Source organism: Leptinotarsa decemlineata, unplaced genomic scaffold (genome assembly GCF_025532065.1).
Source record: "Leptinotarsa decemlineata unplaced genomic scaffold, Ldec_3_MD MMD2_tig00003335_RagTag_RagTag, whole genome shotgun sequence".
Classification (NCBI taxonomy): Eukaryota; Metazoa; Arthropoda; class Insecta; order Coleoptera; family Chrysomelidae; genus Leptinotarsa; species Leptinotarsa decemlineata.
In genome coordinates this window covers 6,027,282-6,053,341 of record NW_027412587.1, presented here as the reverse complement: position 1 = coordinate 6,053,341, position 26,060 = coordinate 6,027,282, and the positions used below count along the sequence as shown (strand labels likewise).

The 26,060-nt window shown below is 34.6% G+C and overlaps 1 protein-coding gene across 4 annotated transcripts in view; it reads left to right on the top strand.

Moving 5' to 3' along the window:
* The window catches only part of nAChRa3 (nicotinic acetylcholine receptor alpha 3 subunit), a 173,062-nt gene that overhangs the window by 42,708 nt on the left and 104,294 nt on the right, over positions 1-26,060 (top strand). The gene's annotated exons all lie outside the window — the stretch shown is intronic.

Sequence of the window (26,060 nt, the reverse complement as noted above, 5' to 3'; positions counted from 1 at the left end):
ATAAAGCAGATGTAAGCGAAAGACGCGGATCGGTCGGACCAGAAGAAAATTTGAAATTCCAAGCAAACATGTATAGAGCTCTGGGAATTCCTTAATGAACTGGAGCGGCCGGCGAAATAACAGGATAATTAACTCGGCCCCTTTTTGGTTAGCAGGACACTGCAGGACCGACGATAATGAAGTAGTCGGCCTTTCAACTTTCGCCAGGAATTAGAGAAAGGGAAATTGCTGTTTTTTCGAGCTGATGGATCAGGTGTGGGGTTTAGGGTCGGGTTTTCATAGGACCGGGTAATTCGTTTGTTTTCGATAAAGAAAATATGGTGGAAAGAACTCTTTGATCACAGTGTACTAACTGTAATAACAAGAGAACTGGATGTTTTTCTTCTTGGGTGTCAACGGTGTCGACTGTTTGGTCATTAGCCTCGTGTCCTGTGTAGGCAATGCTAATAAGTCACTGAGTCACCTAGGAAACATTTTGGCTCTATTAGCAGTCCGGCAGCCATGGAAAGTTACAGAATCATACCAACTCCAACTAGATAAATTCTTCCGGAATATTTTATTGGTACAGTTGTTAAAATCATCTTCACATCATCCAATTACTGCATATAATAATAATAATAATAATAATTATAATAACAATAATAATCGTCCTTACAGAACAGAAAATTTTTGAAAATAAAGGGCGAAGCTCAGTTCAGTTCCTGAATGAATTCAACAACTGAACTGTTCTTCCACTTGACCGTAAAAAATACCTCTCTATAGAATTTTATTTAAATAATACAAAAACAAAGGAAAAATATACAAATTTGTCCACAGTACGGCAAGTAAGTTCACAGAAGTAGGAGCAAAACGATGTGAAGTTCTGAATTCATATCACTGACGTGTATTGAATAAATGGCTAAAATTATAATTGAATTTTTGGAACCCAGCTGTACGTAATTCGAGGGGAAGGTCGTTCATCACATGGCATATTTGATAATTGAAACACCTGCGGAAAAATTCAGTTTTAAAAGAAGGTGGAGTAAGTGTTCCCCTGAACAATTCTTTGAATGGTTACTTGTCAAGACTCAAGAGGATGAACATTTCCTTGACAATATCATATGGACAGATGAGGCCAAGTTCACAAAAAATTGAGTTTTCAATAGACACAACAGTCATTATTGGGCGCCAGAAAATCCCCATGTTGTCCGCCAAAGGGGTTTTCAAGAAAGATGGCATTTCAATGTATTTTGTGCCATAAAGAATGGCACATCCGAGTTTTATGATGCTAATTTGAATGCATCAAAATATGAAGATTTACTGAGGAATGGAATTCAAATGATTTTAAATAATAGACCAGGAAGAGAACGTGTATGGTACCAAATGGATGGTGCTTCACCCCATAATTCTCATTCAGTCAGCGAAGCTTCAACCGAAATCTTCGAAGACAGATGGATTGGTAATAATGGACCTTTTCGTTGGCCTCCTAGAATAGCAGATGGCAATCCATTAGATTATTTCGTGTGGGGTTTCATTAAAAATATGGTTTTCTCTACTCCAATAACAACAATGGAAGATATGAAATCGAGAGTTACAACGGCTTTCAATAGTTTGACTCCAGACTTGATCAGAAGCGCTTCACATGACAATTTTTTGAAGAGATTACATGTTTGTTTAAGTAGAGGTGGAGATGTGTTTGAACATATTCTGAAATACACTGACGATTAAATTAACTCATTAATTTATGGGTTTATTATTTTCAGTTCGTGTTTCAGCGTTAATAAAACTATTGTTTGAAGAGAAGTTTCATTCGATGGTTGAGGAGTATTTTAATAATTATCTTTTCATTGTATTATCTGTGACTAATTGAGAAACATCAAATGAAACCTGTTTTACAAAAATGAGTGATGAACAAGGAAACCAAGTCAATTTCCGTTTGAAACAGTTTATCTCGAAAACGGTTCAAAATAGAAATAGTATTATCTAAACAAAGTTAATCTAAAATTGGATGTAGAGCTCAAAAATGTTGAAATATGCAGGGCGTTCCATTTGAAAAAATTGAGTTCCACTCATTTTTCATGAGATCAAAGTATCTGCATTTTTTGAAGACCCTGTATGAGGCAAATGAAAATATGACTCGGAGTGAAGATCCTCATAGTATCACTCCACTCCATTTCAAATTTGATCGTTTTAGTGCAAAAGAGTTCAAGATTATCAGCATTTATAAAAGTTCATGTTCCGTAAAAAAATATCGAAATTAATTTATATCTTCTAAACGGTAATAGATAGGTATAGGAAAATAGTATATGAATTTGTTGACAAAGTGATAATGAATCATACTATATTAAATACGGGGTGTTCCATTTGAAAAATCAAAGAAGCCGCTACTTTATAGTAGAAGCGACAACGCCGCTTCGTCTAAAATATTTTAGGCGTGTAGGTCATATTGACTTATGCATACTGTGAAATTTTCAGGTTGATCCGTTGAATAGTTTGCCAGAAACGGCTAATTAACACTCATCATGAAAAGCCCTGTATAGAGACTGGCTTCAACGTTTAAAGTTCATTTGCTTCAGATTTGTTTACTGCCAGTCTTCAAGCATAGCCCACTGACTAATAAGAAAGTTTTTCTTCCTTATTCAGAGGAATCGGGCAAATTACGGATATGCAGTTTGTTAGTACCTCGTCCACTAGTTGAAGTGACAATTCGTGATGTTCGCTCCAACTTAGGAAGAGGAATGAAATACTCTGAAAAAATTCTAATTTTAATATTGTGGAATATCATTGACTTTAGGTCGATGATGGTCACTATCTTGCACTGATGAGTGACTAATAAGCCCGAAGCCGGTCTGCAAGTGTGCCCGTTCCAAAATTGAAAGTCGACTCTTTCAGTTGTATTGCCAATTGCATATGCAGGAAATTTTCTGTGAAGATTCCTGCACTGACGCCTGTCGAATATAATCCAACGCCCTTCGTGTTATTAGCCAGGGGAGTAGTTGTTTTCTGATAGGCGTCAGTCCATTAAACCTACTGTGTAGGTAAATATAGACTGGCTTGAACGTTTAAAGTTCATTTGCTTTAGATTTGTTTACTGCCAGTCTTCAAGCATAGCCCACTGACTAATAAGAAAGTTTTTCTTCTACTGAGAGGAATCGGGCAAATTACGGAAATGCAGTTGGTTAGTACCTCGTCCACTAGATGGAGTGACATTTTGTGATGTTCGCTCCAACTTCGGAAGAGGAATGAAATACTCCGAAAAAATTATAATTTTAATATTGTGGAATATCATTGACTTTAGGTCGATGATGGTCACTATCTTGCACTGATGAGTGACTAATAAGCCCGAAACCGGTCTTGCAAGTGTGCCGGTTCCATAATTGAAGGTCGACTCTTTCAGTTGTATTGCCAATTGCATATGCAGGAAATTTTCTGTGAAGATTCCTGCATTGACGCCTGTCGGATATAATCCAACGCCCTTCGTGGTATTAGCTAGGGGAGTAGTTGTTTTCTGATAGGCGTCAGTTCATTAAACCTACTGCATGTGTAGGTATATAGAGACTGGCTTGAACGTTTAAAGTTCATTTGCTTTAGATTAAAAAATAAAAGATGTTTCACTGTGTACATTTTTATCTGGTAATATTTCCTTACCCGTAACATTTATTTGATTCCTCACACTTCCAGTAACCACATATTTTCTTGTTTTCTTTCTGTCAAATGCATCATAGTCCCTCAGCATTTTTTCTAATAGTCTAAACATTTGGATGTTCGGAATACGACGATTCGGGTATAACTCAACATACATATTTCTTGTCAAAATAAGATTTCTATTTGATTTTGCATAACTGAATAGCATATCAGTGCTTTTATCATTTGAATAGGTACATCTTTGATATGTTCATGAACGTCTGACAGTTCTCAACAGATATCAAATTAGTTTTTCCTGCCATAGAAACCAAGCAAAGTCTACGCGTTTAAGATGGTAAATGAATTGAGCTATTTGATCATACCAAATTATACAACAATCGAATTTTGACCAAAAACTGATATTTTCATCATTTCCAGGATTGAGAAATATAAAAATATTACGAATTATAATTGATTAGGGAGAAATAAGCCTCTAAAGAAGGATTACGGCAATACAAAAATTTCCAAAACGAAAAAGTACGAATTTTCATTGTGTTAGGGTACCTACCTGTCGAATTTATTGGGTTGTCTGAATTATATTTTAAAGAAATCGAAACAATTTACTGAAGAAGTAACGACAGGACCGTAATATAAAATTGTTGTCACTGGTGATGGTAGTTATTTCAAATGAAACGATATAACAATATCAAATGTGATATACCCTTGGATTGTGAATTTATTATTTTATCAATATCTATAATAAAAAAGACAGGTCCGTATTTAAAAAAAAATGATGGTGGCCACACGAAACGTTTCATCAAATATTTATTATTACATCGTCATAGTACACTTCGAATACAATAATTTTTTTTTTATTTTTTGATATTCTTCGAAATAACAATTCCATTCGAAAAAAACGAAAAACAGCATTTTTTGTTTTTCCCGTATAACTCGAGAAGGGCGAGAGTCCTCGTAAATTTTCTCCGGCCATTGTATTGTTCCCGATGACAGTTCTTTCCCATTAAATCGTATTCACATCTGTTACGGTTTAGAATATAGCAATGTTACCACATGATAAAAGAAAAGGCCTGTATATAACTAGTTTAGGAATATAACACAAAGAATGCTCTACAACGTTTGAAATAACATAAAACATGATTAGCAACGTCAGACAATTTTTACAAAATTACTAAAAGATACTGAAAACTATCTATGAATTTCCGAATCCTATCTAGGAATCCTGAATCGAATACGGATCTGATTCTATCAGAAAATTTGTTATGGAATAGCGCATTAGGAGACACTGGTCCAGTTCTGGTGTCGCAAATTCTCGTCAAATTCAATACTTAGTGCCCGGACTAAAGAACTATTCTGGAGAGGAGCCACCAAAAATTAAAAGATGACAGTTTTTCTACCCGTTCACTTCCGAAACTCTTTTCATATGATCGTCGTCTGAAAAGGCTTCAATTATTCAAACTGCCGGTACGGTGCGAAATAACATTTTTCGACGACCATCAACGGTCTAATCTGAGCGAAAACCGTTGGTCGTTTTGTTTGATCAATAACTTTACCGGCATTCCGATAAAGTTTGAAAGCAATAATGTTGAATTTCGTCGGTTTAATTTCCCATCTGGATGTCGGCATTCGCCTGGAGAGTAGCAAAAATAGTGGAAGGAATGGGTCGATCGCAGGCGCTCGTGTTAAGGGATGAATCAGGGGTGGGTAATAGGTACTCAAAGGTTCATGAAGGAAATGTTTTGCTGGAAAAAACAGGATTTTTGGTGTAACTTCCATCTCATCCTCTTCAACTCTACCTACACTTTTCCATTCGAATTTTTCACCGTTCAAAACAGCGTTTCAAGTCATTTTCTGAAATAATGTTCATAGTCACCATTATTCTTTCCTTCACAGCTTCCTGGTTTTTTCAATGCTTCCTATATTTTCAGGAACATGAAAAAGACGCACGGACCCACATCTCGTTAGTCGGATGGATAATAATAATAATAACAATAATAATGACTTACTTTATTGTCATCAAGAATTAATCTTGTGGAAAAAACTTGTGAAAAATAAATTCAAATGCAAGTATAGAAATATAAAATGTGAATATAAAAACACCCACAAAAAAGTATAGTTAGAATATACACTATAGTTCAACGAATATATATAAATATATATAAATATATATATATATATATATATATATATATATATATATATATATATATATATATATATATATATATATATATATATATATATATATATATATATATATATATATATGATGTGTTGTTTTTCCGGGTGTTTATCCGTTGTGTACTATTCGATAGTCGACGTTTCGCCATCATCTCAGATGGCATTATCAAGACGAGTTACTGCTTCGCTTCGAGAGGTGTAACACCTCTCGAGAGAGTTACACCTCGAGAGGTGTGTCTTGTGCCCTTTACTATTTCTTATATATATTAATGACATCAGTTTATGTCAAAATTGTGACTTTATGAATTTATTTGCTGATGATACAATGTTAACAACATCTCATAAAGATTTAGAGATAGCTTTGACAAAAATTAATATCTGCTTGGAGAAGATTCATAAATACTTGAACGTCAACAAATTAAAACTAAACGTATCTAAAACAAAAGCCATGATTCTGACCACAGCATATAAATATAAATATTTAAACATAAATTACTATTCTTTGGAAATTAATAAAGAAAAAATAGAATTTGTAACCGAAATTAAATACCTGGGATTCATGTTAGACAACTGTTTATCTTATAATGCACACTTCAAATACATAACTAAAAAAATATCAAAGAAACTTTCACACAATCATTCAGCCTCATTTCGAATATTGTAGTACATTACTATATGGGTGTGATCAAAACAAAATTTCGACTTTACAAAAACTACAAAATCGTGGAATGAGAGTCATATTAAAATGTAATCATTATACAAGCATAAAGTTTATGCTCGACGCATTACAATGGTTATCAATAAAAGAAAGGTCCTATAGATCAGCAATGATATTTATTTTTAAGACTATTAATAATATGTTACCATCTTATTTTGATGAATTCATTATTTATCGTAATAGTACTCACAACTACGAGACAAGACATAGTTATCTTTTTCACTTGTCAAGATGCAGATTAACCAGCTCAATGAAAATATTGTTTTATAAAGGTTTAAACCATTTTATTAAGCTGCCAAGAGACATAAAACAAAGCGAAAGTATTCATATATTTAAATCTAAACTAAACAACTATATTAAAACAAACACAATTTTGTAGGAAAATACTCAATGATGCAGAACATCAGTAGTCTTAAACCTTAACATTTATTATCATGTATCAGTATGTTTTAAATTGTTAGTATAGTCTTATCTAAGTTAGTTAACTTTGAATTTTATTTCCTTTTCTATTTTATTTCTCAAAATTGTTAGGTTACAGTCATATGTATGACTCTAGTTATTAGTTATTATTATTGTTGGTTAAGGACATATTATTATTGTTAACTGATTTATTATTATTATTGTATATTATTTTTTTTTCACCGTAGTGTGCGCTGGTCAGGCCCTATCCCCCGAAGCCCCGATACATTCGGGAGGGCGCGCCAGCATAATCAACCAATGACCACTCCCCACACCGTGGGGTAAGTGATCATTGGGTCCGAGAATCATGTGCCCTGAGCAAACGCAGTGAGCCAAGAATGACAGCCTTCTGCATCTGTGCGGCTAAGATTTCTGCCTTAGTGCGGCAAGCCGGTATGATTTTGATATTCGAGAGTAGAGAAGACATCATTCCACCAAGGACTCCAATAATCAGAACGACCATCTTGACAGAGTGATCTGGATAGAGTCTGCGGAGTTCGAAGAGAAAATCTCGATATTATTATTATTATTATTATTATTATTATATATTTTTTTTTTTTTTTCACCGTAGTGTGCGCTGGTCAGGCCCTATCCCCCGAAGCCCCGATACATTCGGGAGGGCGCGCCAGCATAATCAACCAATGACCACTCCCCACACCGTGGGGTATTATTATTATTATTATTATTATTATTATTATTATTATTATTATTATTATTATTATTGTATGTATATTAGGATTTCTTAAATAAACGTATTCCTTCATCATTCATTTTTGACCACAAGGCTCACCTTGTTCGTCACATCACACTATGGTCACACAGACAACAGTAGTGTTTTTTTCTAGCTACACCTTGTAGCCTTTTGTGTTGTTGGGAAAACGGATCTGATACCTATAAACCAGGAAGTATCCGAAGTTGGATAGATGAATCAACTATGTAGTTTTCAACATGAGTGCATAAAAAATGGGAATTGGAATTTTCTATGTTTTTATACGACTTTCATTCGTAACTAACGTTACTGCAGTTTCGTTCTACAAGCACATTTTCAAACAAATACAATAAATGTTTTTTTGTATCTTTTCGAAAATGTCCTTTTAGGACGAAACTGCAGTAACGTTAGTTTCTTCCCACAAGGACATTTTCGAACGAATACAATTAATAAACTGTTTATTGTATTCTTTTGAAAATGTCCTTGAAGGAAAAACCATGATGATCTCCTACCACGTAGTAACGGCTACATCAATCAATATAATATAGAGTGTGTTTTTCAAAATACGAAAATGATAAACTATAACACGACTAGACATGAAAAAAAATCGATTGCAACGAGTATGAATAATTTTCTGACAAGAAAAGGATCACTCGAATATGACATGTAAAATCCAAATAATACGCTCATATTGGGAATCTCACTATAATGTAATTTTATACTGATGTAACCCAATATGGAGGCAGTAGAAACTCTCCTTGACGCGATTTTGTATTATATTATTTTTTTTTTACCTGTGACGGACGAGTCATTTCCAGAAAACTCAATCCGACAACCGTGAACCTTTAGTAGACGCTCTGAGAGCCAGTCTTCTATATTTGTTTGGCCAAGATTGTTTGGTCACCTACGCAGATAGCCAGACTGCACTTGGCGTACTGACGACTCCATATATAAGCCCTGAACCAGATTCGGGGAACCAAAATCTTCAGAACGGCGTAAGATCGGAAAATAGGTCAGTGAGAAAAGAAATATTACAAAGCAAGTATACCTGGGGACATACAAGGGAAAACATTTTTTTATTCGAGAACACTAAAGAACTACATTCGCATGGCAGAGATCAGCTCTGAACAATTACATCGATACTCATTAGACACTGTCCAGTATGAGGATACTTGCACTAAATAGGGCTTCAGCTGCTCTAGCTGTAGACTATGCAACTATCGGGCAGAGACAACTCGTCATATTTTATACAAATATAAGGCACTAGATCATATGCAAACAATTTATGAACAACCCATCTCTGTATCTGTATAGTAGGGAGGGTGAGTGTAAGCCCACACTATTTAGGCCACATGTAACCCATTGTACATCCTCCCAAGGAGTTGTCCTCCTAGGTCATCGTCCATCCTGTCCTTTCCAGGAAGGTGGACAGGTCACTGGGAGATATCTCCTTTATATCGGCAGGTGTAGGCCAAGACTCGCCGAACACACACTCTCTCATTGACGATAACTCCGGGCACTCGCACAGGACATGCCTGACAGTCTCATCTTCCTATTCACACATCCTGCATAGAGGTGTGTCCACCAGCTCCATATTATGGAGGTGTTTCGTTAGTTGACAGTGACCAGTCAGAAATCCTACTGTTAGGCGTAGATTTTTCCTGGTCATTGCCAAATATTTCTTCGGCGCCAGCTTCCCAGGGTCACCCAAGGTGATCCTGGCAAGATTACATCCTTTGGTTTCGTCTCATCTCTTTAAGGATTGAGCATGGGTGTAACACTTGACTAGTTTCGCAATTGTCGAAGTCATCAGGCCATAAGTGCCACTGGGTCCTAAAATTCTTAGTCTAGCCGCTTCCTTGGCTAAAAAGTCGGTAATGCGATTACCTTTACTTCTGTCGTGCCCTTTAACCCACCTCAGGATAATGTCATTATCTACCGAGGCTTTGGCTAAATTTTGGTGACACTCTAGTACTAGCCCTGAGGTTATACGTTGTCTGTTCAAGGCTAATAGGACTCGTCTGCTGTCAGTGCAGATTGTTATGTTTTTGCTAGAAATTCTTTTCTTGGTTAATTCTTTTGTGGCTATTGAGATACCAGCCAGTTCTGTTTGGACCACACTGGTATTTCTTCCCATTCCCCACTCAATTCTTAGGCTTAGTAATCTGGAGTACACTCCACACCCTGAGCCTTCTTTGGCTTTTGAACCGTCTGTGTAAATCCATATTGCATTTGTATGAACAACCCATATTGTGTCCAGAAGAATATAACAAACATCCAATAAGGGACTTGAACAACCTTGTACAGGTAATCTAGTGGAGCATTCAACTGGAATCCTGAATAGTTTCGTCAAGTGTATAAAAGAAATTGTTCTGGTTCTACGAAATTCAGGTTCTAGGACGTCTCGATCATGCGCAGTTGATATAGAGCGTTCTGGTTTCTTGAGGATAAGTTCGGACTGATGAATCCTCTGTTCGGGTTTCGACTGCGAAATGATCCTAAACTGTCTTGAACCGTCCCGAATCGTTTTTGCTCTCGAGGCTGAATTGTTGAGAATTGTTCCCGTTGCTCATGCGCATTCATGTGGAAATTTGTTTGGGCTATTTTATAGGAAGTTTTTTTTATTTATTTGATTCAAATAATAGATGATTGAGGTTAGATACCATTTGAACTACTACAAGGATACTCTAAATAACAAAATGGACATGATCAACAGTATTTTCTCGTCTTCATCTCTTCATATATACGATAGGTGGGACAGCGGTTTGAGACTTTTTGCTTGTACGCATCATGTCTTGCGTAATTTCCAAACCCTTTCGGATGTTAGAACCAGAACAAACCTAAAGCTTTTAACATGTAGATCTTGTGGAACTAATAGTTCAGGTCTACTGTAGATGTTTCTTCCGAATTTCAAAATCGTTGATTTACTCTTTCTGCACATTCTTTCAGGTTTCAAAAACGCTTTCTTATCTTTTTCGTGACATAAAATTGTCCAATATTCTTCCCTCCCTTTTCTAGAAACAAGAGAAATTAAAACCGAATTTTGCTTGATGAAAAATCGCAACTTCGTTGTCGAGGAATGTTTTTGGAAATGAAACGAGTCACAGATGGAAAAACTTTCGAGTCATTCTCCTCCGCGGTGTGTAACCGCTGCTCTTCGAAACAAACTTCGGACGATCAGTCAACAAACGAAATCTCCGGAAACCATCCACTTAAGAAAGCTAAACAAGAACGATTCGAAAGTTTGGGTCAGGGCCGGACTTTCTAGTACACGGGGTTTCCCAGATTTTAGCTAATTTTTATTGAAAAAATGAACTTATATCTGTTAAGTTAAACTGAGTGATACTTAAATACTACCTACATATTATAAAGTACTGCCTAAAAGTCAACTCTGAAAAATTTTTTCGAAGAGATTTCATTGCTTCTGTTCCGTATCTACTGAATTGGACTTCAACTGGACAGATCTAGGAAAATAGTTCGTATCCTCATGAATATACACATTTGTAATTTTTCCTCTGAGATAATGAAACTCATTTCGTTCATATTATTCGAGTGTGACATAAACCAGAGATATCTGATGACGAAGATTTCTGATCTCCTAAAAAACTCTTATCCTACTAGCCAGCCGACCTGACTTCGCAAAGGTAGCAGTTACAGTGTGGCATCATTTTGTAACTGATAATAATGACTTTTGTAATAAAAAACTCAAACAAAAGTATGTTCACTACTGTTGATTTCAATTTTGAAAAGTAATCATCTGTCTAGCTCAAAAAAACCAAATAAAAAAGCGACATTAACCTTCTGAATGATTCACTATGCAAAATAAAATCAACGCAATTGTAACCTTTCTTTGTTACTCGTACGTGTTAGGAATCACACGTTAAAAGGTAAGACCTCGTTAGTCCTTAACTCGCACAAGTTTCTCAACTTCTGAGAGTTGTCGTTTGTACGGGGGCGACAACTGATTAACGGAAAAACAGATTTTAAAACAGATTTTTTTTAAACTACATCGGTTTATAAGACCAGTTGAATTAATTCATTTTCTCGTGCCAGCTCGTGCGATAGCTTTATTTTTGCGACAACTCCTAAGATATTGATTCAAATTGTATGGTTTAAAGGGTAATTATAATGTGCTGAAATGCCTAAAATAACAAATGTTTTTATTTCGAATAGTATTATCATCTCATCCGTTTAGGTAGCTTTCCAATTGTCACATTGTATATGACTATTTTTCAAAATATGTATAGTAAGCTATCCTTGAAAAATATACATTCCATCGCGGACTTTTTCGTACACCTATAAAAAAGAACGATATGTAGTGAATTGTTTTTTATATTTCGAAGGGACTAGGTAGCGATTCCGATGGAAGCTCCCTGGATGAAATTGTCATATCTCAACCAATTCGAATAAAACATTGATAAATTATATACATGAACAGTATAAAAATCCGTAATGTAATTTCTGACTTTATCTCGTTTATTGAGATAGACAGACGCGGTCAGGTGTCTTTATTCATAAAGTTATAGTGATTGTTTTGTGCATTGATTTTTTTTTCTTTCGTATCGATAATAATTTTAGAAATTATTGAACAAATTGAACAAGGCCATTGAAAAGAAGAAGAAGGTTTTTTCTTGGAAAATCTGCGGAAAACAGGGGCACACCATGAATAGACAGATAGATAGACAGAATTCAATAATTTTTTTAATTAAATCCTTTACATGACATGAAACAGATCCAGTGTATTGCATATATATAAAGTGAACGTGCAATGATTGAATACATTTAGACTATATCAAAAATAAAAACAAATGATATGTCTATGAAATTCATATAATACCATTTTCAAACTAAAATTGGTTTAAAAAAATCTTTTTAAATTGCAAAATAATAAAGCAGCTTTGAGGAACATACCAACTTTACTTGAGACAGAAACACATTCATGACATAAAAATTCAATGAAACAATACCTTATTACGGTATCGAGGATTTATAATAGGGTCTTCCAAACGGATTTCCGAACTTTGACAATTGATAACGGCCATCTCTTGTCGAAGCTACATCTGTCATATTAATTGTCATTTATTCAGTCTGTTTTTTCAGATCACCATGGACGGATATAGCATTCAACAACACGTGCAAATAATAGGTTTGTTCTGGTTCTATGAAATTCAGGTACTAGGACGTCAGGATCATGCTCAGTTGATAAAGAGCGTTCTGGTTTATTGAGGATAAGTTCGGATTGATGAATCCTCTCTTCTGGTTTTGACTGCGAAATTATCCTAAATTGTCTTGAATTTTGAAACGTCCCGAATCGTTCTTGCTCTCGAGGCTGAACTGTTGAGAACTGTTAGGCTATTTTCTACGATGTTTTTTATTTATTTGATTTAAATAATTGATGATTTAGGTTAGATAACATTTGAACTGACTACAAGGATACGCTACATAACAAAATGGACATGATCAACAGTATTTTCTCGTCTTCATCTCTTCATATATACGATAGGTGACACAGCGGTTTCCTTAAAATGCGTTCTGGTTTAACTAAGTTTCCGAGACTATTCCGGACTGTTTGATATTTTTTTCTTGTACGCATCATGTCTTGCGCAGTTTCCAAACAGTTTCGGATGTTAGAACTAGAACAAACCTAATGAAATTGTTTTATCAAAACGGGTTTTCTGTTCGGGCAACGTACCGCGCGCTTCATTTCATTTTACGATCGCCATAATCGTCCTATCGAGAGAACTATTCGCAATGTGGTGGATGAATTAGAGTCCACTGGTTCAGTAAACGTCGACGAAACGCAAGATTTGTGGAAAACATCGCCGCTGTTTGTAAGAGTGTGCAGGAGAATCCGATACATTCAGTTTCGCTTCGCTCACAAGAGCTCAACCTTTCGCAGACCACAACTTGGCGACTTTTGCGTCGTGACTTGAGCCTGCACCCGTACAAAATTCAACTGATCCAAAACTGAAGGTAAACAACCAATCTGGCTACCGATATTGTGCGATTTGACCCCTTTAGACTTTTTCTTGTGAGATTTTTTCGAGTCGCAGGTGTATGCGAATAAGCCACAAACCACAGCGGTGTTTAAAGCCAACATAACACTTTGTTTAATTTGAATTTAAAGATAGGAAGCACTTATTGAAAGGCCCTATACAATATTGAACATTTTAATATTGCGATTCAAAGTGTTGGAGAAAATCATCTAGCGAATAAAAAGAGTATTCAAGAAAACATTTCTTTAAGGATGTTTTGAATTTATGGATGGATTATCTAATATGATTTTTGATACATGATCATAATAGGTTGTAAAACTAGTTTCCAGCATACATTGGCGATGTCCTATACTGACTCAAAATGAATTTTGGAGTGAGAAGATTAACACAACCTCATGTAGGATAAAGGACATCTTAATTTCTCGTGATTTTGCTGGCATGATGGAGGTGTAAACCAACAATTTTTCGACATGAATGCGAGTTAGAGGTAAAATGTTGTCCAAGAAAAATGTTCTACAAGTTTCACTGTATTTCAGATAAAAATCGGACTAATGAACCTTTTTCCAATTATTTCTGTCTATAGATAGTAGAACACACTAAATTAAAAGGGGGATCATTTTAGGAAAGATTAATTTTTTGGAAAGAAAAGCTTTGGCTTTCTACTTCTCCATCATTATACCAAAACATGGAAAGCAGGGAAGAAATCAATTACTTTCAAAATAAACTCTTCACAAAGATGTGGAGATCATCCAAAGAAATAACTTTCAGGCGCATACTGAAAGAAAAAGCCCTCTCGAAACAACTACTATCATATAAACATTGAATTATATGAAAAAAAAATACTTCGCAACAATTTTTTTATATGAAGATTGAATTATACAAAAACACGTTTTTCTATTCAGTTTGTACTCCATACACTCGTTATGGAAATGAATCAGATATCATCCACAGGATTGCTACACAATATACTCGTATTCTATGATAGACATAACAATTTTACTTGCATAGAACCCTGTAATCCTCAATGGCGGATATCTGATGTTTCGGAATAAGACACTCATCTTATAGCCTCTTCAGCACCAATCTGAAAAAAAATAAAGAAAAAACACTAAATTCATTCATAAAATTACAACTTTTTGTAACGTGTCATCTATGACATTACGTAATAACATTCTTCCGCTTATTTGATTCAATCCCAGCCATTGAAATCTTGTTTTAATTGAAGGGGGTATATTTTTTGGAGAGAAAAATTTTTGGGAAAGAAAGGTTTTGGCTTTCTACCTCTCCATCATTGTATATAAAATGCGAAATAGATTTTGTTGAATTTTACACAAATAAAGACAACTGGTTCATTGAAACACAATTTAAAATCAATTATTGTGCCCAGAAATTTTGTACGTCCTCTAGAATTCATGAGACATCCGTTAATATCAAAATGCAATGTGTCAAAGCTAATTTCCGAATAGTTTATTTTGGGGCTTTTGTAGTCAGCAACCACTAAATTCGTTCTACAAAAAAGCGCTGTCAGATACATATGTAAGGCAAAATCACAAGACCACTGCAAACCATTTTTCATCAGTCAGAAAATTCTAACTGTACCTTGTTTGTTCCTTTTAGAAACCGTTTGCCGTTTGCTCCAACTCAGCAACAAATAATGACAGACGTTACCACACGAGAGAAAGTCGGAATTTACCCTTGACAATCCCAAAATCAGCAATTACATAAGTTTCTTTGATATATGAGAGCAAGAAAATATACCACCACCTTCCAATGTGCTATAGGGTAATAGCAAATTTTTAAAAAATCAGAAAATTAGTTAAAGGATTTCTTCTGCAAAAAGCCTAGTATGACTTAAAGGAATATTAGGATGGTGTATTTTAACTCTTAGTATTTCAGATGCTTACATATCTGTAATGATTCCTATATTTATTATCTATAATGGTTTATATATTGTTTTATTTGTGTATGTTCACTGTATATCGTAATTTTAATATTTTTTAAAAACATTAACATTGTTGACTTCATAAAGTTTCACTAGCTTTGTCAATAAGGATTTCTTGTACAATAAAGCATGATTGAGTGATTGATTGACTTGTGTCTGACTCTCAATACAGTTCATGTAATCAATATTGGAAATTATTAAAATACATTATTACTGATTATTTTCCTGAAGTGTTGTATTGTGCTAAGTAAATACAAACTTTTTCTGTCCTATTTTGTTACATATACATATATTCAGTATCTACTTGAAAATGTATATTATTTTATAGTTAATAGTTTTATATGACTAAGTGGCGATAGCTAATTAATTTTGTTGGTTTGTTTTTTTTTATTTAATTAATCTAACGAAGCTTTGTCATTAAGATATGAATCTTCAGACAATAAAGCATATTTTGACTTTATTGATCGTGATCTACAGGTTTTAAAGCCTGACATTTCGTCTGCACCTACGGTAGACTTTATCAAAGCGAGGCGACAACGGACAAGTGCTTTTGTTATTCTCACAACACATACTATTGCCATGAAAGTAATACTTACATCTTATTAAATCTACAAAGAGACTTGAGAATACTCACAACCTGTGCATTTCCTGACAGAGTACTTAAAAGGGCGAAGGAGAATGGAAATTAGCGCTCGTGTATACTATGGGATTATTATTGCTTCTGAGTGATCTTACCGTCTTCTAACTCGCGTCAAGTGAGGAAAGGACGATATCGATATTTAGAAAGCTGAAAGCTCCTCCTACATTTGAAAGTTTTGCATACTACGAACATGAAAGTTTTCAGTCTTCAAACTCTTTACTGGTCAAAACATTTTTTTGATGTCAGGTACTGGAATATCGTATTAGATTGGTTGCCCGGGTCATTTTGGGACACATTTTCTGAAATTAGCGTTTGAACTGAGCTTCACAATTATTCATAATCATTTCATTAACGTGGTACTCGCGCTTAGGTTTCTTGATTTTGAAATATATATTTTTCAAAATCCATATAGTACATTTTCAAAATTGAATAACCATTCCAAAGTTGAAATCAGTTTATATGAAGTGGTATGATATTTACTCTGTATAAACTATTTATCGATTCATAAATTAAACCGCATGACGGGAAGTTACCAATAATTTGCGACAATGGAGATGTATTAGCATGCAAACTCTGAATGACATAATAATGGATTACTTCATCCTGAATGGAGTTGAACCGAATATATCGAATTCCAAAGCAATTGAAACTATGTTTCCAGACTGAATGCATGTGAAAGCATTTTACTATATACTAAATGAATGAGTATTCAACTATTCTATAGAAACTGGAATGATTTGAAAAGGCAAACTTTCTGCAGTAAAAAAAATAAATGAATGAAAATTAATGGTGAATTATTTATGTATTATTCCACAATTACATCTTGTGATAACGTTTTGCTCTTTGACAACTGCGAAATCATTTACTATTAAGTCGGTCACTCAGTAGCTAATGTTCATAAAATTATTAAAAAACTTGTTCGGGAAACTTATACGGTGTGACTTTCGTAAATATTAATATTAATATAATTGTGATATTAATACGATTTTAACACTGCTTAATGTCTATGTGAGGTCTAAACTAGAATACGGCATGTTAATATGGTATCCAATTTATAATTGCCACATACATCATATTGATGCTGTTCAAAAAAAATTTTTAAAATATCTGTCTTTCAAGGTCACAGGAATATATCCTCAGAGGGGAACTGACTATTCTATCCTTCTGAATCAATTTAATGTAATATCTCTGAATACACGACGACTTTTTGTCACAATCTCCTTTCTTCACAAACTACTAAACAATAAGATCTCGTGTGCCCCTCTTTTGCAAATGATCAACTTCTACACCCCACGCCTTAATTCCAGATACCAGAACAAATAACACTTTGAAAGCACCAGTGTCAATACTTTGTAACAACTATAATTCAATATGTGATATGTGCGATATTAATCACAGTTTTCAAAGTTTTATTTTAAAATGTATTCTCACTAGAACCTTTAAACTGTGATCACTTTTTGCTTACGCTTCTTGTGATATATTTCTATTTCTACTTATTTTTCTTTTAGTTGTAGCAATCTTTTTTTTTTCAATAATTATACTGTTTTGCATATATTTTCATCAACACCTTTGTACATTTCTTGTAATTGGGTGAATGCCTGTTGGAAATAAAGTGCTATCAATCAATCAATCAATCAAATGTGAACCGAACAAACCGAAATTAATCTATCCATTTGTAACTCCTGAATGTTTGGGTGATATAAATTAGAACGATAAGCACATTTCGTGCTTATTGTTCTAATCCCTATCAAGGGATGAACTGGATTGACACAAAATGCACTAAAACAAATGTATATGTAAATGTAGGAGGCGAGAAAAAGTTCATTTTCAATTTTTTTGTTTCGAAAATGAAATTAGCAATTGATTTGAAAAAAATTCTTTGAGTAAATTTAATGATTCAGAAAACAAACACAACGAAGCGGTTCATCGAAACGGGGCGTGACGTCACACGATATTGTAATTGCAGAATCGTCATTATTAATAATAATAATAATAATGTTTATTCACCATATTGATCACAGAAGCAACATTTTCGAAAAAATGTATGTAAGAGTATTCTATACAATGAATAATTATAAACTGTTAACTATAAATTAGCATAATGAATTGAATTCAATACAATGAATAGATATGCACTGTTAAAAATAAATTATCGTAATGAATTGAAAATAAATTATATATATATATATATATATATATATATATATATATATATATATATATATATATATATATATATATATATATATATATATATATTTGAATTTATTCTGTTTAACAATGAGTTGTATTTTTTCCGGTACTATGCACATTTTTGGGCCAAGATAATTACAGAGTCTTTGACCTACCAATTTTTGGCATCTTGGAGCTAAAAATGTATTTTTTTTCTACGGGTATTATACATGTGTTCCACTGGTTTTATTTTCATTTTGTTCTCAACGACTTTCAGAATAATCTTCTGGTAGTATAGCTGCCGTGAATCTAGGACATTACTTTCCTCAAATAAGAGGTCACTGAAGAACATTCTACCTTTACCTAACAAAATTTTTAGATTTTTTTTTCTGTAAAGACATGTCATGTGGGTATTCCTAATACCTCTCCAACCTATAATACCATAAGAGAGTTGCGATTGAACCAAACCATAATATACTGTAGTCATATAGGGAATTTCGAGTCATTGTTTCAATAGTTTGAAGCGAAACAAAAATCCTCGTAATTTTTGAGATATAATGCGTATGAACCCCATTTCATGTGTCGATCGATCATTGAGCCAATGTATTTAATTGAGGTACTTCCTGGAATTAATACTTTTTGATTGATAGTTCATTGATAAGAGGTAAATGGTAGATATTTTGTTTTTTCTACGTTTAAGGTCAATTTGTTATTTTGAAACCATTTCATGATATTTTGAAATCTCTTTCTGATTTCATCTTGAGGTCTTGCTATGTCTCCGCATTATAAAAGATCGCTATGTCTTTAGCAAAACTGAGAATGTTACCTTCGGAATGCATTTTTAATAAACTCTTTATATAGATAATGAATAGTACATTGCGGAATTCCGTAAGTAATTGTTCTCGGACTACTTTTTTTCCATCGATGTCAACTATTTGTCATCGATAATTCAAGTAGGAATAAAACAATTCATATGCTCTGCCCCGTATGCCAATGTTTTCTAATTTCTCGAGTAGTATCTTATGGCAAACAGTATCGAACGCTTTCGATAGGTCAACAAAGATACTTACATAATGCAGGTTTCGATAAATTCAACGATTTGTAAATTTCTGATGTTAAAGTGAATATAGAATCCTCTGTCGGACTTCCTTCCTTGAACCCGTACTGCTGTTCTGACGGAAGGTTGAATTTTTGAAGGAATCCAGGTAATCTTATTTTAATAATTTTTCCTAAAATTTTTGCTGTAATAGAAATTAATGATATTGTTCTGTAATTAGCAATCTCAAGTCTATGTCCATTTTTGTATAGTGGTTCGACGACACAAATTTTTAAAATATCAGGAAAAATTCCGTTTCCTAAGGACGCGTTGGCAATGCGAGTGAGAGGGTCTACAATTAGCTCTGAAAAATGTTCAACATTTGCGTATGTATGCCATCATTCCCTGGACTTTTATTTGTTTTTAAATATTTCATAATGTTTGACACTTCCTCCGCATTTGTCTGATACATGAATATACTTTTGTCGTGGCTCTATAATTTCCTCATCGGTGCATCAATTTTGTTTGCGAGTTTGTAACCTACTTCGCTGTAGTGTTCATTAAATGCATTTGAAATTTCTAGCTTTTCATGTATCATATTTTAGTTCTCTAATTTCATCAATATATCTTTGTGGTCTCTTTGTGTTACAGACTTCATGTACACATGCCCATAGAGCTTTGGACTTATTTTTAATAATCGACTGTTCATGATTTGTATTACTTTCTTCTTTAATACATTTATCACAAGAAATAAAGGATATCGTATTTGTATTTACATTACATTAATTGAAGATAACCTTATGACGTATGGGCGAAGTGTCAGCTAAAACTGTTTTTGAACTCTACCCTGAGATTAAACAAATGTATAAAAAAAATAAGTCTAATAAAATAATATAAGTTGTTACATTTCATACTGCACGGAAGTATTTACAAAAAATATGAAAAGAGAAATGAAAATTTCTGTTTTTTACCTTCGTCCTATATGGACCTTCTCAAACTGATAAAATAAACTAACAATGATTCATTACATTCGCCAATATATACCATTCAGGTACTTGATTGAGTACCTGAATTTACAGTTCACAATGCGAATGTGCCAATTTAAAAACCAAAGAGTAAATTAAATCGATTTGATCATTTAACTGGTTGCACCCGCAATGATTATGCTTGTAAATTTTCAAGGATTTTAAATAATTGAGTTTGCAACCCTTCCTTGCATAGTACAGAATTTCCGTATCGTTCAGATTCGGAAACTTGTGGTTGCATGCCAAGGAATGGTTTGAATACGTCCAATAATTTTTTCCTAGTCTGAAGGACCTTTCATGTTCAGCATACCGTTTTTGGAAATTTCGTCCGCAAACATAGAAATTTTCATTTCTCTTTTCATTATGATCCCCTATCACGTAGTAACGGCTACATCCATCAATTTACAAAAAATATGTTTTCCGTTAACCAGATATCGCACCCCTACGAACGACAACCCTCAGAAGTCGAAACTTGTGCGAGCTAAAGACTATCGAGGTATTACCTTTTAACGTGTGATTCCTAACACGGGTTGGACGATAGCAAGTGAAAACCGAGCGTTCAGCCTGGGGCTTGAACCACCGACTCACACATCAACGGATTGACTGAGTGAATAAAACACCCACGTCGAAACGCCCGGCACCGACCGACATTTTGAATATAAATAGGTAGGCATCTAATACAAACAACTTAAAAAAATCAAATATTTGTAGTAGCCGGCCCATTTACCAAGTGATACATCTAGATTAGCCGGAGCCTTATTCTCAATTTCTTTTTGAAATTAGAGAGTAATTCCAGAATTCATTAGCAAGGGAGTATTTTTTTGAAGTGACGTAAGAGAAGCTTCGTGTAAATAGAGCAGTAGAGTTTTTAAGTAGAAGAAGTAAATTGGATTTCCAGGTGTTTACTTGATTCAGGCTATGCATTGTTATTAGCATTCTGAGTAGATACGTGGGATGACCAGTAATTAAAACTTTGTGGATGAGAGTGAGGACTAGAAGTTTACACATTTTTTCCAAGTTGAGCCATCCGGAATCCGCAAACTTGCCACTAATGTGGTCAAATTTTCGAATTCCATATGCAAACCGAATACAAGAATTCTGAATCCGTTGCAAACGAGTAGAATCAGCCTGAAGTAATGCAGGACCATATAAACTATCGCAATATGATATTCTGGACATCCCCAGAGTCTCACATAATTCCAGCTTAAGTTTAGTGGATAGGATATTCCGATTGTGGTATAGCTGTCGTAGTATATTATATGAGGTTTGACTGAGGTGAATAATATGTTTAGTGGACCTAAGGTTAGAATCGATCCATAATCCTGACTTTTCAGAGACTTCAACGACTTCGAACGCATTTCCAGCTAAGTTTATGTTGAAGTTATCGAATATCTGCGCACGCTTTGACTTGGGACCAAAAAGCTTTGTAAATGATTTTGCTGGATTGGGTTTGAGGTTATGTGCTGCAGAGATATCAAATAAGGATTGAAGATCTTTTTCGATGTTACTATGGGCTTGAGTGATGAAAAGCTGTATATATTTGGGTGTCGTCAGCATAGTGATGGATTGTACAAGTTTTGTAAAAAACTGCTATATAGAGTAATAATAGTAAGGGTCCGAGAATGGAATCTTGTGGAAATCCATAAGTTACTGGCCTGGCATCAGATATAGATCCAACCCAAACAGCAGTGTGCCTAAGACTCGATTCATTTCAACGCGGCTCAACTGCATGCATGAAAATTTCGTCTGAGAGAAAACTTTTTAACTAGTAACAGCTTCATCCCGTGAATAAAGTCCAAAGAGGGGAAGAAACATCCCATGTACTTTAACAGAAATCAAACCGTGTCTGAAGACTGTAGCGATGAGAAATACAAACGTACTAAAAAATATATATTTCGAAATAAAACTTTGTAATATTCGTTTCTCCCAGGGACCTACACCGTGGGTAGCTTTTATTTCGGAAAACTCATTTTCTTATACGTATGTATCTCTCCTCGATACAGTCTTCAGACACGGTTCGATCAATACATTAAATCAAATCAATTTGAATTGAACTTTTTTACGAAGAAGATAGTTTTTTGAGTGACAATCAAATCAAAATCGGATGACGAGTATGAAAACTACAACCAAACTCATTTCAAGAAGGTATTGAACCCTCATAACAAAATCCAAGTTAACCAAGTTAATAAACCAGTAATAAAGTCAGTGGTGATAAAATCAATATTACTTTCATAAAACGGCATATAATAAAAATATTACTGAACTCGAGACTGAAGACCTAAAGTTGTGAAGTTGAGGAGCATGCAATGGGAATTTTTATTAATTTTCGTTTATCAACATGTTCGAACAACAGCAGAGTGGCGATCTTTGTGAGAAATGCTCGGTATCACTGGGCGTGACGTTACATCGTCACCATGGCAACGTATATTAAGCTTCTCGATGAACAAAAGAGTTCAAAGAAATAATTGTTGAATAGAACTGAGAAATGTTAAGTTGTATGCTAAGTGACAAAGAAAGGTGAATACCCATTTATATTGAAAATATTTTAAGAATTTTTTACTTACATACTTGACAGATAATCGAAAACAAACGTGTGAGTTTTCAGAGAAATTGGATGATCGTGAAACCAGTGAAGTTCAGTAGTGTGTTGCAGATCCTTGGTTTCTTATACACTCGTGGATACGTCTGGGCATTTTACTGATAAGGTGGTCTATATTCTGTTAGGGTTTCTCATTCCACCCTACGTTTGACTCATGTCTAAGTGCTGCCAAAGTCTGTGGGGGCTGTTGTGAATTCAGCAGTCTGCGGACCAAGAATATCTCACACATGTTCGATCGGTGAAAGATCGGACGGTCTTGGTGGCCATGGTGTGGTTAATGTCATGCTGATCCATGACGTCTAAAGTTACTCTAGCCACATGCGGTCTAGCTTTGTCTTGTTGAAATATAAGATACTCGATGGTCTCAAGATATGGAAGGACATGAATGTAACGAAGAGCTGTCATGTTGCCTCTAATAAAGACTAAAAGTGACCTGCTGCCATATGCTATGGCACCCCATACCATTAAACCAACAGTATGGTGAACATGCCTCTCCACATGAAACTGGGGATCTCGTCTTTCACCACGACGCCTTCTCACTCGTGCTCGTCCATCGTGCATACCCAAACAAAAGCAAGATTCATCGCTGAAGACTACGCGGTTCCACTGTTGATTCCAATTCATTATGTCTCTGCACCAGTGCAATCGGTTGCGTCGATGTTCGAGAGTCAGTGACAACACCCAATGGGGATGACAAGTAAAGAGTCTGAAATTTTTTATTCGCCGATATACTGTGCGCGTTCTAACATTCCTTCTGGGTTCTTCAAACTACTGATTCGCAATTGCCCTGTAAAAAATGAACCGATCCCTAAGAGCCAAAAGCGATCCTCACGCGCTGTTGTCCCCCTGCGACGATCAGTGCCCCTAGCTCTGTGTTCTTGGCCTTCCTAGGTCCATTCCTTTGGTCCATCCCAGAATAGTACGCAAAAATCGATTTATTTTTCTTGAAATTCCTCTAACTGAAGCCAACAATTCGTCCTCTCTCAAAATCACTAAGTTGAGGAATAGTACGAAGTCTTCGCACTCGAAGCATAGGGTTAACAATACGAAACACTTTACAACAAACTCTTTAACAGTTAGAGCACAAATAAGATTGAAAATTAGAGAAATGGTAAATGCTCACACAAAAAAAAAACAGTTGAAAAACTGGTCAGAATAGCTTTTGATACTGCTGAAATGTTACTGGCTTTTCACTGGCCTTAACATGAACACACGTGCAAAACATTGAAATATTTTCAATACAAATGGGTGTTTGACTTTCTTTGTCACTTAGTATACTTTGAATTACTGAATATATTCAGTAGTACCATTATTGCAATCGCATTACCTTACCTTGACTGCAGCTTTAGCATGTAAAATTTCAATAGTATAAAAAAAAACCATTAATTTGATGATGAGTGACAGACAGATCACATAATCTTCTTTTTATGAAAATAATTTTCTCCAAAGTAATCAATTCTAGAACGTAATTGAACTTTCATGGAAGTTAAACCTCTCGACCAAGCCCCTGTTTTCTCAGTGTGACTTGGATTAATTGTATCACACTGAGAGAACTACTGATCTTCGCCAACCTCACACAAACTTCAACAACAGCATAAATAATGCGGATGTATGCAGTTCCGCATACTTAGTTCTGTTTAATTAGTTTCGATGAGACTACATAATGTCGTGCGAGTATTTACGCAACTATTCAAATAGTTACCTGAATGCTCGTGTAAGCTGGGGAACTTTCTAACTAAGTGAATTGAATTAGTGATGAAGGGAGTTTGAAGACGTGCCTCTTGAAATGCTCACTGGAGCGTCATAGAGTTAATGTGAAAGCTATGATCTTCTAATTATCACTGGTTTATTATTTTGGATGATTTCTGTATCGGTAATATAAAGTTCAGTTAACTCACCTCAATTTTTTTCGGGGATTAATTGTGAATACATTTCATATATGCTAGCGGACGCTTGAATTTAAAAAAAAACCCTGGTGATGTATCCTCGATTGATGAAACGTTCATTTATCAGATAGATGAATATCCGTCACCCCATTTTGTGTGCTCACTACGTGAGATGAAAACCATTCTTCGTTTTTTACGATCTTTCGAGTGATACACCTTCAGGTTTTTTTCATATATTCAGGTTTGAGGTTTTCGATTATTGATTAGGCGATTCACAAGATGTTCAATGAAATGTGAAATGGAAGAATAATTTCGAAGTGTCGAATTAAGTTTCGACCCTTGAATACTTCAGAAGCTTTTGTCTATCAGTAGAGATATCTCTTAAGCGATTATACAGGTCGAATCTCACTCAGATATTTCAAGGTTTGAAAATAGCGTACACCTATTATATTTTAGATACCAGAGATGAAAAATTGGAAACAGAAAGTATTTCATCTCAGAAAAATGTTTCCATAAAAGTTATTATTTGGTATATGCTTCGAAAACTATTAGGTATGATCCATGACATATTTACAATTAACCACAAAAAAGGCAACTCTATGTATGTAATCGTTCCAAATCATTCAATTCTTATCATCAATTATGTTCAACGCTGAAATTACAACATGTTTGGAAAACCAAACTATGCTGCTTTATAATGTTGCGCATTTTTCATTCTGATAATTCTTTATAAATACAAGTGTTCAACCCACTGCATGAAGGGACATTTTCAGAGACAATTAATGTATTATGAAACAGCAAAAGTTTTTGTTTGAATAACAAACGCAATATTTCACATATGATATTTCCTTGAGTTTCACCGGGCCACCTTGCGTCAATGTTCCTTTGAAATATCTTAAATAAACCACGGAACTCATGATAATGTCCTAAGACATAGTCATGAATTCTGTGAAATGAACATAATGAAAGACATTGATTATTCTACTTTTTTTATTAAAAAAACCTTTCATTTTCCTCTTTGAAACACCTCTGCTTGTAAAAAAAGACCCTAATGAGTTTTCTGTCAAATGTTGACC